General features: G+C 42.4%; 2 long non-coding RNA genes across 2 annotated transcripts; both read right to left on the reverse strand.

Moving 5' to 3' along the window:
* Positions 1–568: 568 nt before the first annotated feature.
* On the reverse strand, positions 569–5,496 carry LOC120757452 (uncharacterized). The gene is made up of 3 exons (XR_005702509.1): positions 5,413–5,496; positions 1,669–1,971; positions 569–862 (listed from the first exon to the last, which is right to left on the reverse strand). It is a non-coding gene; the product is annotated as an uncharacterized LOC120757452 (long non-coding RNA).
* A 1,181-nt stretch (positions 5,497–6,677) lies between these two features.
* LOC131378619 (uncharacterized) lies at positions 6,678–12,592 on the reverse strand. Its single transcript, XR_009208202.1, has 4 exons — positions 12,455–12,592; positions 7,522–7,632; positions 6,963–7,018; positions 6,678–6,762 (listed from the first exon to the last, which is right to left on the reverse strand). It is a non-coding gene; the product is annotated as an uncharacterized LOC131378619 (long non-coding RNA).
* Between the last annotated feature and the right edge of the window lie 431 nt (positions 12,593–13,023).

The raw sequence follows: 13,023 nt of genomic DNA on the forward strand, positions 1-13,023 counted from the left end.
GCAACAGCCCTGGTGTGTACACAACAGGACCATCAGGTAGCTGTTTCTGTGCCACTGATCATCACAACCTTTTATTCCTGGCACAGGACACAGAGAGATGAGTGAGGCTGATAGGAAAAATGGCACCACCCTGCTGTAACGGAGATAATTCTTCAGTGTCATTCTCCAAAGCTGACTATGTGTCTACATACACACCTCACTGCCCCTTGTCTCAGTATCTCTCAGTTGTACCAGCACTGCTTACCTTTAAAGGTACCTTTTATTTATTTTTTTTAAATTCATTTTCACTACTTGTGGTCCAATCTTAGTGATGTCCACCTGCAGCAAAAGGCATTCGTTATCATGTTTATGTTTAGGAGTGGGCTCAAATGGTTTGACTGGACAGTAGCAAGTGAACAGTCTTCATAAAAATGTCTAAATGCAAACAAAAGTTGGAGTCCAGCCCTGACTCCATTTGCAATCAACTCCTTCAACAGCCAGGTCCCAAGAGTAACTCAAGATATTTCCAGTGAGAGAACAAGCAAGGCAGAGACGTTGCCTGTCCTAAACAAGAAAAGGACTCCAAAGAGAGGATTTAACAAATGAGATTTAATGCCTCCCACAGCCAGTATTCATGTGAAGAACTTTACACTCTGTGAACCAGATACAGTGATTTCAATGCGTGCCCTGGTGCTCTTGCCTGATATCCAGTGGGTTTCCAGTTGTCCAAACCTTGGGAAGCAGCTTGTTATAGTCTTGCCACATATATTGAAGTTCAAACAGCTGGACCTCTGTTGGTACCTGAGCCTATCATGATGACCATGAACTTAATCAATCAAAGGACTTTTCCGCCACTTCCCACATGCAGGAAGAAAGAGCAACCCTGGAAGCCAAGGAACAAGGAATGCACTGACAAGTAGGTATAGAGGGACTTGTGCAGAAATATCTGCATGTGCTTGTGCGAGGGGAAAAGACAAGATGAACTAATCCCTTTCCTCCAGGCTATGACTTTACTCTTTCAGACTGGCACGTGTCTCCTTTGTTTTCAATAAGAGGTAATTATATCTGAAATGTTAAACTGTAAATCCATCACGTAATTAAGGGAATTCAAACTGCACAGAACTATGGGAACATTTAAGGATGGATTAGGGACAGGGACTCTGAGAATCACACTCTGTGTTTTCCATTCCTTGACTCAAAGACTCAGGCAGTTTACTGCTTTCCCCAGGGACTGTCTATCTCCCCACCACAAGATAAGGAAACCACATGCTGATTCCAGGGAGAATCACCAGTGTACTGTGGTGGAACAAAACAGCCTTCAGAGAGGGGTTTATGGCTTGTGTTTCCTTTAATTTTTTTTGACCCTTCTTATCACTAAACAAAAGCTTGTGGTCTTTCCTAGATAATCACATTTAAGCTCTTATAAAACCACATGCCTGGATAAAGCAAGTCTTATGCAACTCAGATGAAGCTGTTTTTCCCCAGTGTAATTATTCTTGAAGAAATCTATCATATTTTGCAGCAAAGCCTAAAGTGCAAAGCGCTTAATTAAAAATACAGATGAAGCAGTGCATTTCCAAATCCTCCCACCCCTCTACCACTTGTATTTGCAAACAAAAGAAGGAAGAAAGGAGGAGCACTAAAAAAGGAGACTCATTCTTTCCTCATAGGGTCACCAGTGACACTCACCTCCCATGGGCAGTGAAAGAGGGAGTGCCCGGGTTTATCCCACAGTACTGCATGGAGGCATCTCCAGGACAGTGCTGGAGCGATGGTGGTGGTGAAAGCAGGGATTCAAGCCATGGAGGCCTCAAATGCAGGGTCTGCTGTCCTCACATCTCTCCCTGTTGGTGGCTGCTGGCCAAGCTCAGGCTTGAGGGCATCAGTCCTTGCTTAGAGTGAACTTGGCCTTGCTGCTGCTGGGAAGGTGCACATCTGTGCACAGCTGGCCTGGGTTGCCACACCAAAAGAGACGAAGGCACCATGTACTTCCTTATAGAAAAGGGAGGAGAGAGTTATTTGAGTACAGCCTCAGACATGGGCTTCACCAGAAAGACAGAGGTAGGCATCAGGAGCTGGAGATTGCTTGGGTCCTGCTGGGTCTGTCTTGTTCTTGGTGTCCAGGTGATCTGTACCTGACATTACGAGCAGAGGCAAGAGTCATTTGCACCTTTCTCCCCAGCAGCTCTTTTCGAACATGAACAGAGAGTGATTTTGGGGGGGTGATCTTTGGGCAAGGAATGCCATTACTTACACCACAGTCACTTGGGATAATATTTATTACTGATAAGCTTTCGTGGGGCAAGTTCAGGCAAGGGAGATCAAATCACTGCTTCAGGGCAGCCCATGACTTATAACTGCAGAAATGCCCACACCACAAAAAGTTAAATGCAAAGTGGAATATGAGTGTACAGGGCTTGACTCAGAAGCTGTAAGATTTGGTGAGGTAATTTTATTTTACTTTGGGGTATACATGGGTCATATTCTATATAAGGGTAAGGGCTAGAAACACGTTATGGATTGGTTGGGGGGGTTGTTTGGTTGGGTTTTTTGCTTTGTTTTTTCTTTTTATTAATGAGAACTCAGCTTCTTAGACATTACCTTTTTTTTCCTCTTTTTTTAATAGCAGCACAGTGCAAAATTCAGAATGAAATTATGAGAACTGTCTACATAGTAACTACTGCTCCCACTTCTGCATCCAGCATAGCAAAAATATTGATTACAAGTTAGAAAACTTTCTCCCACTCACCACATTTGGATCATTAAACAACCCAAATATCTTCATATATCGAGCGTCATCCAATATTAGTTGAAACCTTTTGACTGGCCTGGATTTGTTTCCTTGCTGGAATAAGAGGGACAAGTACTCCACCCTTTCTTTTAAATAGACTTAAAATGTATCATTGAAGTTTCTTGGAACGGGGCACAGGGACCATCAGGAAAAGATTGACTGTAACAAAATCTTTTTGAGGTTAAAAACCGGGCAAGCTGGTCATTTAAAACCTGTGATGGGTCATTTGCCTGCAGCAAACCAACCTTTCCAAAAACCAACCTATCTGGGTGTTTCTGCCTTAAAGGTGTTGCAAGAGCGATTCTGCTGCTACTGGAAGATGCCCCAATGGAAATGCCTCTATAAAGCTTCTAAGGAGCCACCAACTTGGACAGAGCGGATGGGTGGACTGCAGACTGGGATTTATTTAGTGAGAGGCGTGAAAAGCCAGCAATCCAGCCCAGCATTCCCTGGATTTTGTCTCTGGCACAGGAAGGGTTTGCATGTTTCCCGCTTGTGGCTTCTATTTTAGCCTGTGTTCATTGCTGGGATGCTTGGACACAGCTGTGCTGGTTCATTAACTGCCCAGCATGTCACTCAGCCCAAGCAAATGGCTTTGGGGTAGTGCTTTCCAATTCGAGGGGAGGGTAGACTTCTCAGTGAGGAAAGGAAGGTGTTGGTCTAGGAGGTATTTGATAATCTCCTGAAATACATTTAATATTGGGAACGAAGAAGAAGACTCAAGCAGGAGTAAGGCAGATTCCCACAGAAAGAAGGCTGGGACCCAAATGAACATTCTAGAAATAATCCTCAACCTTTGAGAAACCCTAATGAGACATGACCCAAGACCACAAAGTGATCAATGAACCAATATCTCCCTTTGTGTTACTGCCAATATCTGTAATAGGGAGCTCACTGTTCCTGTGGCTTTCCCTGTAGGCTCAGAAGTGAACTGTTTGAGGATACTAAATGGACACCAAGAATGGGGGAAATGGATCTACAATATCTCCACCCTTTTGTGGTCATTACATCCTGCTCTCGGGTGAGAGCCATTCACAAAATTAGAGCACGCTCAAGCCTTGCCCTTGAATGCTTCAGTTTGGAAGGTGCCCTGCCCTGTTCCAGAAGCTGTGTCAGGGACGTGCTGGGCTGTGCAGCTGCTAGTTGGGTGCTGCTTCCAAAGAAACAGGGTCCACATCCTGCTGCCAGTGACTCATGCTGAGATCATCCTGCTCAGGAAGACACAGAAGGAGCTGTCCTTCTTCCTCCGGGGAGGACTTGCGGCATGGAGGAGCAAAGCAGGTGCTGCGAGCAGGGACGTTTGGGGCTTTTTCATGCAGAAGAAAAGAGACAGCCCCTAAGGAAGAGGTTGTCTGCCAGCCCATGCTATGGCATCTATCACAGTGACAGCCCTTGGCCAGGGGCAGTCTGGGAGAAGCATCCCTGGCATGCTGGAATGCCTCTGCTCCTTCCCTGAGCCCGGCTGTAACCCCTGCACTGCCCAGCCACAGCTCAGCTTCCCTGCTCCTGCCTCTCCATGGGCATTGACACAACCCTGGGGACTGCTCACTTCAGCCTTTCCATGGCTACTCTCTGGAAGGCCACTGTGGGCCTAGGTACAGTTAGGGGCTGTGGATACTTGGCTTTAAAGGCAGGAAATCCACATGACACCATGACAAGCACAAAGTCCCTGTGACTACTACAGTGTTGGTACCAACCCTATCTCAATAACCAGCTGCGGAAGCTACTCATCCTAAATATTTCCCAAGGCATCTAAAACTAGTTGTAGTTTAAAAATTAGATTCAGGCTCAGGCAGGCCAGCAAGAAGTGAGCCCAGCCCTAAAGCTGTCAGTCCAGTGTCCTGCTGTGGCACAGCATTGCTCGACACCAACCATTGAGAGGTCTGTCACTTATACGCTCACATCTACATCTCTAGAAACATGTATGCTTAAAAAAATGAGGACTCTGTAGGATTACTTCCCAATCCATCCCAGTCTGCTTGTCACTGGGTTGTTCTAGCCTTTACTCTGCACCGTTAGAGTTCTTCTCCAATGGGATCGTCCGTAGTCACTTCCATGCACATGCACTCACACGTGCCTGCCCCACACAGGCTGCTGACTCCTGCTCCTCCAGGCACTCAGTGCTGTTCCAACTGCCCATTGGAAACCCAGCTTGGCCCAAAAACTAAAGAGATTGACAAAAACACATTTTGCTGCTCTTCCTGCAAAACTCTTGAACTCATGAAAGTTGAACACATGAAAGCAATCTGAGGTTAGCGCATAATACAAAAACCACATGAAAGAGATAATTTAGCATTAGACACATGTTACCAGGAGCAGGTTGAAACTAATTCAGGTTTTGCATTCAGGTCATAAAATGCAGTCCTTACATTGCCTGTGAGGTGTCCCTACATAGTGTGCCTTGATGGGGGAACAGCTACAAGTGCTTCAATGCTGATACAAGTCAAAGACACAAAACACCCTTTTCCTTCACTCTTTTCACCCACTCTGTGAAAGAGAGACTCATACCTGCAGGACAGACTCTGAATGGGCCAAAACCATCTTCTGTTCCCATTCCAGGCCTACTGAAAGGCCAGACCAACAGGCTGAATCCAAGCACTCCAGCAATCTTATAACTGCTGTTTACCGTTACCATAACATACCTTAAAAACCTGGCGCCAGTGATCCAGCTGGAGCACCAGAAGGGAGAGTAAGTGGTTCCCAGCACTGCTCATTGACTGTGGCTCTGGAACAGAGGGATGAGGGCAGAGATCAGCCTCCAAGCAGCCTTAAGGAACCTTTGTGGGATCTCTGTCCTGATCCTGGAGGAAATCACACACAACCTGATGTTAGAAATGTCAGCCTGTGGTTGACTTCTGCAGGATTCAACCATGTTACCACTATTTTTACAGAACCCAAAGCACTCACTCTCACTTTAGGCCAGAAAAAAAACCCAACAAATTTCAAACAAGATTAAGTTCTGAAAATAGAGCTGTGTTGCACCTTTAAAAAAGTGTGTTGGCAGAGGAACTGGATTTACTTTGAAAGTTAGTTTGGTATGAAAGAGCTACACAGCAAAATTCTAAATCCCTTTAGAGAACAGAATGAAATAAAAGCAGATCTTTCATCTCCTAACACCTTGTCAGCAAAGTTCTCCTTCTTAGGGAAGACTTTTCTTTTCTGAAGTTATTGTGCTTGTTTGCCAGTGAAGCTTTTCTAAGAACAACATTGCTGCTTTCTCACTCTGCCTCTCCCAACACACCCTTCTCTAGGCCAAGCAGAAAATTCTTTCCCTTGGGGCCTGTAATGAAGCTCATACAAGTTTTTGGGAGAAAATGCTGCACTGATGTAGAACCCACGTTCTTCTTTCCTCTCTCCCCTCCTTTTTAAGTTCCTGACCATGACTTTCAACTGATGTTCTAGCTGAAGCCCCAGAAATGGATTTGATTTGAGATATTTCTACTGGTGTCCTTTAAACAAAAATGAACCTATCAAGGGGCACTAAAAATATGAAGATCAATCAACTCAGAGTTAGGCTGAAAAAGGTTCCCATGTGACCGATGGCTTGACTTGCCAGTGATGGACTGGCAAACACAATTCAGTCGGATCTTGTGGTCTGCATTCAACTTAGGCTTTTAAAGAAAAATTTGGATGGCAATGTGAATATTAATCAAAACACACTATCACTGAAAGAGGTTCTATAAACGTGCTGGGCTAGCAGTAAAGACCACAGAAGAGGACAGTCTATGTCCTATTTTTAACTCTTTACTCACCAGCCGAGAATAGCTGGAAGAATAGCAAAGGTATCACATACTGACCTTAACTAAGACAGTGATTCATCCTTTCTCTCTGCACACAAATGGAGCAGCTTGGAGCTGGAAGGCTGACATGCAATTAGAGTTTTTTGGGTGAAGAGGTAATATTTACCATGCACAGCATCTTTTAAGGGAGAATATAGGGTTCCTGATAGACACATTATCCCAGAGAACACACACAGTCATTAATCTGTTTTCCTGAAAACTCAGAGAAATACAAATATGAATGGTATTGATTTTTGAAAAACTGGAAATCACAAGTGATTAATTTATCACTTTATTCTGACCCCTATACAAACAGGGCTTTCATCAGCCTCATGACACAATAAAATATATTTATTTTACAAAAAACCAAAACATGCAACATCCAAAAAACTATTTTTTTTATTCTTCCTCACCTGATTTTGTTTCAGGAGAAACGTTTTTTCAGAACATCCGCAGAAAGAATGTTTGTCTTGTAAGAATCAACAAAATGTGTTTCAGTGTTATTTTTGCTTTAACTGGATCTTAACAAAGTTAATTTTAACAGCAATCTTTTCTTGACTAAGGAGACCCCATATTGATGGTATATTTTAAAAGGGAAAATTTCTTTCTAGTTTTATTATTAGGCTGTTCCAGAAGTTTCCAACTAATCCAAATCAAAGTCACTTCTTTATAAAACAGAATATATTTAAAACATATTGTTAATGATATTTCTACTATTTCTCCACAAATGTATCAAATGTAATCATCTCACAATCTATCTTGAATGCCTGTCAACTGCTGATAACTAAAATATTTATATCACTCTACAGCCATGATACCAAAAACCTTCAGATGAAACAGGGAACTACATCTCTATCTACCACATTGATAAAGAGTTTTACAGAGAGAAAATGAACAAGAAATATCCCTGAGGGTTCCTGGGGGATGGGATTTCAAAAGCCCAGCTTTATACGAGCAATTGAATGAACACACCTGTTCCAATGTCCAAAGAAAGCCAAGGGCCTTGTGTAGGTGTCAGCATGGAGAGCTTGGTGCAGGACCATAACCAGCTGTGGGTCCTTGTGCTGGGCTCTCTCCCACAGGCTGGGCAGGGATAGAAAAAGGGAAGTTTCTCCAATAAAAATGGGGAAAACTAGGAGTACAGAATCAACTTCAATCACAGCAGAGTCTGGGTCTTACAAAAGCACTCCTGGAGAGAGCTATATATAGACATGAAAGTAAGCAAAAAAACTTCCCTTGAAATAAAACATTTCAGATCAAGGCTTCAGCAAAATTTCCTTGCCTCACATCATCATGGTCACAATAGTTTTCTGTAGGAGGAAGCAAAGTGGCCTCTATTTGTTAAACTCAGAGCTCAGAAATCAAAGCAGCCCAGTAGGGAAGAGGAGAAAACCACAGATCTGGTTTTATTTGAAGAGTTTTGAGTGGTCCTGGAGAAGCAGACCAGAAAGTAGTAGTTCTAAAATGTCAATAACCCAAATTCAAGGCTCAGACATCCCCCAAACTTGAGGTTTGATCAAAGAATATTAGAATTCAATCCCAATTCAGTGAACACTGAGATGTGCCATGCCCATTTCTGTTTTTAAGGGCTGGGAAAGATTTCAGGCAGATTTCTTTCTCACAGGGCATGCACAGTGTGGGCAATATAAAGGCAGAATTTCTCACTGTGCCATAGCCAATGTGGTTTTTTTTGCTGCCCAAGAGGAATTCTCTCCTCAGAGAGGAAGGCAGGGTAACAGCCAAGGCCACAGGGCACCACACAGACCGACTGGTAGGCAAAATTGCAAGGTCAGGCTCTGTTACAGGGAGCATCAAGGGCAGGACCTGGCACCAGAGATATGGTTCTTCTCTTTGGTGCTCTCCTGTGTCCATTTCACAAATGTTGGTGGACTCTTCTGCCAGACCGTGACTTCAGCCCTTGGAGGAAAGGAACCTGACTCTAACTGTTCATTCAAGACCTCCTGCCCTGCCCCCTGCCAAAGGCTGTGTGCTGATATGGGAATTGTAAACGTGGAGAAATGGTTTTAACATTAGTCCCTAAGCTTTCCACATGGTCTAACAAAATCTTACACACAAATTCTTCCCCAAATTCATGATTTTTCTATCCAATCCTACAGTGAAACTGAAGAATGGGGTTTAGCATCAGACAGCAGAGTAAGTATGCTGAAGGGTTTTGATCACAAACAGTTTGGAGTGAGAACTCTGATCTGTAAATTAACAGAGCCAGAGGGCAGCCATGGTCAGCTAGGTTTGACTTCTGAAAGGATGCCAGCAACAAGGCTGCTCTGAATGAATATCCTACATGAACCTGAGTGTAGCTGACGGGAAAAGCATCCAATCTCTGCTGCAAATGATGGAATAAATCATAGCCATGGCTTTTGCTCCAATGGTTTCCACTGTTAAATGTTGAAGACTTATATGCAATATGAACTCATCCAAATTCAAACTACTAATTCTTATTACAATATTGCCCAAAGGAGCTTCTGTTTCTGGATTTCTCTTCCTTATATAGCCTACTTGAAAACCAGACTTCTCTTGACTTGTTGTTTGGTCAGCTGAGAGGATGGACTGCACTGAAAGGCGTGTTTGCCAATCCTCCAGTCATTCTTGTGGCTCCCCTCTGAAAGATCGCCAGGTTTTCAACATCCTTCTTTAATTGTGGGTACCACAGCTGGATGGAATGTTCCCAAAGCAGCTGCACCAATGCCAAACACAGCAGTAAAGCAATCCCTGAGTACAGAGACAGGGAATATCAAGCAGGCATTAGAAACGCTCCAAGGATTGCTTTAGACCCTTTGGCCATGGCACTGGAGTGAGAGATGACACTCCGCCAGTTATGCACTCAGGCGCTCAATCATCTGCCAGATTGCTTTTCTCAGCCCAGTCTATTCCATCTGGTATATAGATCTCAGATTTTTAATTTCCTTTACCTGGAGGATCCTGAAAAGAGAAATTATTTCCATTCTACCAAAGGACCATGCTAAACTGGTCCTTCTGTCATCTGCCAACATCAGCAGAGTGGAGTTCACCCCTTCTTACAGTCACTGCCACACCATTAGGCAACTCAGTGCAACAAATGGATCCCACTAGGAACGCAATTATTTGATATACTTATACTTTAAACCTCCTTACAAATCCCACTTTGAAATTTGTAACTGAAACAGTTGGAATCCATCTGCTATTTCTTATTTGGTACTGTACCATTTGAGTTTATGAAAGAATATGTACGGGAACAAGTTTAAGGCATAGAGAAAGTTCTTCCATCAACATTACTATAATAGTCAAGCAGAAAGATTTCTTTTCTTTAAAATCCAACTGAAGCTGACCACAATTTATTTCAAAAAAACAGTACTAGATGTCTCTTCTTGTGATACACTGATTTAGTATGTTATTCCTTATGTATTGCTTGCATATCTTTGAATATCCTTGAATTAATATTGATGTTAATTATTAATAATCATAGCAATCTATTTAAAATATTGATCTAAATTTAGATTTCTTTAGCCTCTGGAACTTCCCCAGTGTTTCTTATCAGAAATCAAAATAAAGACCTAGGGAGGTTTTTGGCTTTTTACCTCTAGGATTTGGAGATAGAAAAACCCAGTGAGATTTGCATATGTAACTTTAAAACCTGATTAATATACTCCCAAGTACCAATTAATTGAAAATTATTCCATTACCCTGAGAAAACATTAATCTTCTGTTTATTCATAAGATATGAAGAAGGTTCTTTTTATGCCACTATTATCAATGTTATGCCACAACCAATCAGCAAATTTAACTCCTATGGATTATTTAGTTTAAACTTTATTATCTTCTTTATTTATCTGATTTTCCAAGTAAAAATGTCCTAATCAGACCTTCCTTGAGGTACCAGCATTGAAGTCTAATTGGGCATTGGTGTGCAAAGTAGCAGAAGCAGTTTTCACACTTACGAAAACAAGGGATCCAAGCATCCTAAAAAAGATCTGGTGCACAGCATTTTTTTGGGACACAAATCTACAGAGCATTCCAATATTTTCTTACTCTCAAAAAAGCTCTGGGATGCCTTTTGCCTCCCTGGTGGCAGCCCCACTCTGCACTGGTTTGGCTGCTGCCTCCCTGAAAACAGGGACTTCAGATTCCCAGCAGTCAGCTGCCGAGGGAGATGCTGAATTACGTCTGTGATTTTACTGAAGGTCATTTTCTCCCCGTGTGCAGGCGAGCACAGCCCGACTGGTGCATTAGAGTAAACAGATGCTATCAGCACCAGCAACAAATTACCTTCCTAGGCTTTGTAATTTCTGGAGAGTAGCAGGTTGCAGCAAGTCAATTTACATTGAGGATGGAGAGAGAGGGAAGAGGAGGTTATACTGGCATTAGCAAGCAATTCAGCGCAAGGGAAAAGGAAAGTGAATTGGAGCTAGACAACTACATTGTGAAAGAAGTCATTATCTGTGCACCCAATATTGCTCCTAGTGAGGGCACACAGCAAAGCAGAGGTGGGAATATGGAGGTTTTCACACCTGAAGGGGATTTGTGTTTTAAGTTCAAGTGCAAAAAAACCCCAGAGAGAGCACGTGCTTATGCTTGTAAATGTTTAGGGAGATGTAACTGTCCACATGAAATGCAGTTCCTTGCACCAGATCTTGGAGATATGCTGTAGCAGGAGGGGACAACAGACTCTTTGTTTGCTGTTTCCAGGAGAACAGTGTTCTGTGGGAGAGGTTCCAGTCTGAAAACCAGAGGGGTGACATAACTGCCCTGAAGAATCCTTTCACTGCTTCTCTGCAGGAGTGGGAAAGCACAACTCCCTGTATATATTTAGATGTACAAATATTTTAGCCCATAATACTATGCATAAGTACCTGCTCGTAAATTGGAAGAACTGACAGAAAGACATGGAAAAAACTTTACAACAAAAGGAAGAATGAAGCTCCACTTTCTTAAAACCCAACATGGGGTCCCAGAGAACAAGATCTGCTCTATTTCTGTGACCCAGGCTGGTCTCTACTCTATTCAGACAGAGCACACACACCCCATTTGTGCACAGAACTGCAACATAAGCCCAGAAGTTCATGTAATTTCTCCAGATAAGGTACCCATTTAAAGGCAAAACTTACACCCTCTGCTTTTAGCCATGGTATCTCTACACCCAATTCATACTGGAACACAAAACCTGCATTGCTTTTTCATAATATTTTCCTCAGTGTTTTAAGAAGAATTCATATTTCTGATTGATACTGGGGAGCAATGAAAACATCTGCTGCAATCTTATTTGCAGAAGACAGCAGACACTCATTTCAAAACTAGTCTGGCTTTATCATCAAAGTGAAAGACACTATTTCAGCATTCCTCTGCTTAGATGGAAAGAAAAAGCTGCCACACATCTCCATGCAGATGACTCTTCCTACCTCTAGAGTCAAGGGAATTGTACTCCTTTCCCATTTGTGCTAGCAAAAAATCCAGCTCCCTGTTGCTCCAGCCCTGTCGTTTTCTACTGCTGTCAAGAAAATATCTGCAGATATTGATGAGTTTTGATGATTCATTCATACCAATCCATAGCTGCCTACACAATCTAGTACTAGTTTGCATTTGCCCAGCCAAAAAAGGAAACTAATCTTACCAGTCCTGAAAGACTTCAGTACAAGTGTGAGGAGGTATGCAGCTCATGAAACTGAGATATAGAAATTCCTTTAGTTTTTCTAAATATTTTTAGCCTAGAGGAGCACACAAAAATTAATTATTTAGTTTATTTAGTTATATTATTTAGTTATTTAGTAACCTTTGTGGGCTATGTTAGAGTTTGAGACAAAAGACTTTAAAAACCCCCAGCTACTTGCAAAGCATTACTCTATGTTCCCTACATCATCTTTTAGGTACTTAGGTGTTTCCACCTGTTGTCCTGATCCCTCATTTCCCTTACCTGACAGATCACAATGAAAATTCCACTGCCATTCTTTGATGTTCAGTAAAGGTCTCCTAGGGGACACCTGCAGACCAGGGGTTTCAGTGGAGTGGGGCCAATCTTTCCTTCAAATGATTTGAGGGATTTCTCACGCCTTCTCCTTTCCCCTATTAAATAATCGATTCAGAACAAAGAAATACATTCAATAACAGAACTCAAAACTAAGAGTTCTCAACAACTTCAAGTTAGTAGCATTCCAAATTTCAGGACAGCTATTCACACAGAGCTGAAAGCAATCGGTATAAATCTAGATTATTTTATGAAGAGGCTGATGTCTCCTTTTCAAACTGCTGGGTAACTGTAATACAAACAAAATTAGGCTGCTGATTCTCTGATTTAGGAGCTTGCAACATTAGAAGTTAAAAAATCCAGTCTCCTGACTCATTTCCATGCCTTTGGACTACTATCAAACCTGGGTGGGTGCAGCATCTCATCCCTCTAGCATAATATTTACAATATTCTCCTATTCCTCTCTCAAGCACTCTTGAGGTTCCTTGACTTTTCAATTCCATTCAAAATAGGAGCGG

Source organism: Hirundo rustica, chromosome 10 (assembly GCF_015227805.2).
Source record: "Hirundo rustica isolate bHirRus1 chromosome 10, bHirRus1.pri.v3, whole genome shotgun sequence".
NCBI classification, from domain to species: domain Eukaryota; kingdom Metazoa; phylum Chordata; class Aves; order Passeriformes; family Hirundinidae; genus Hirundo; species Hirundo rustica.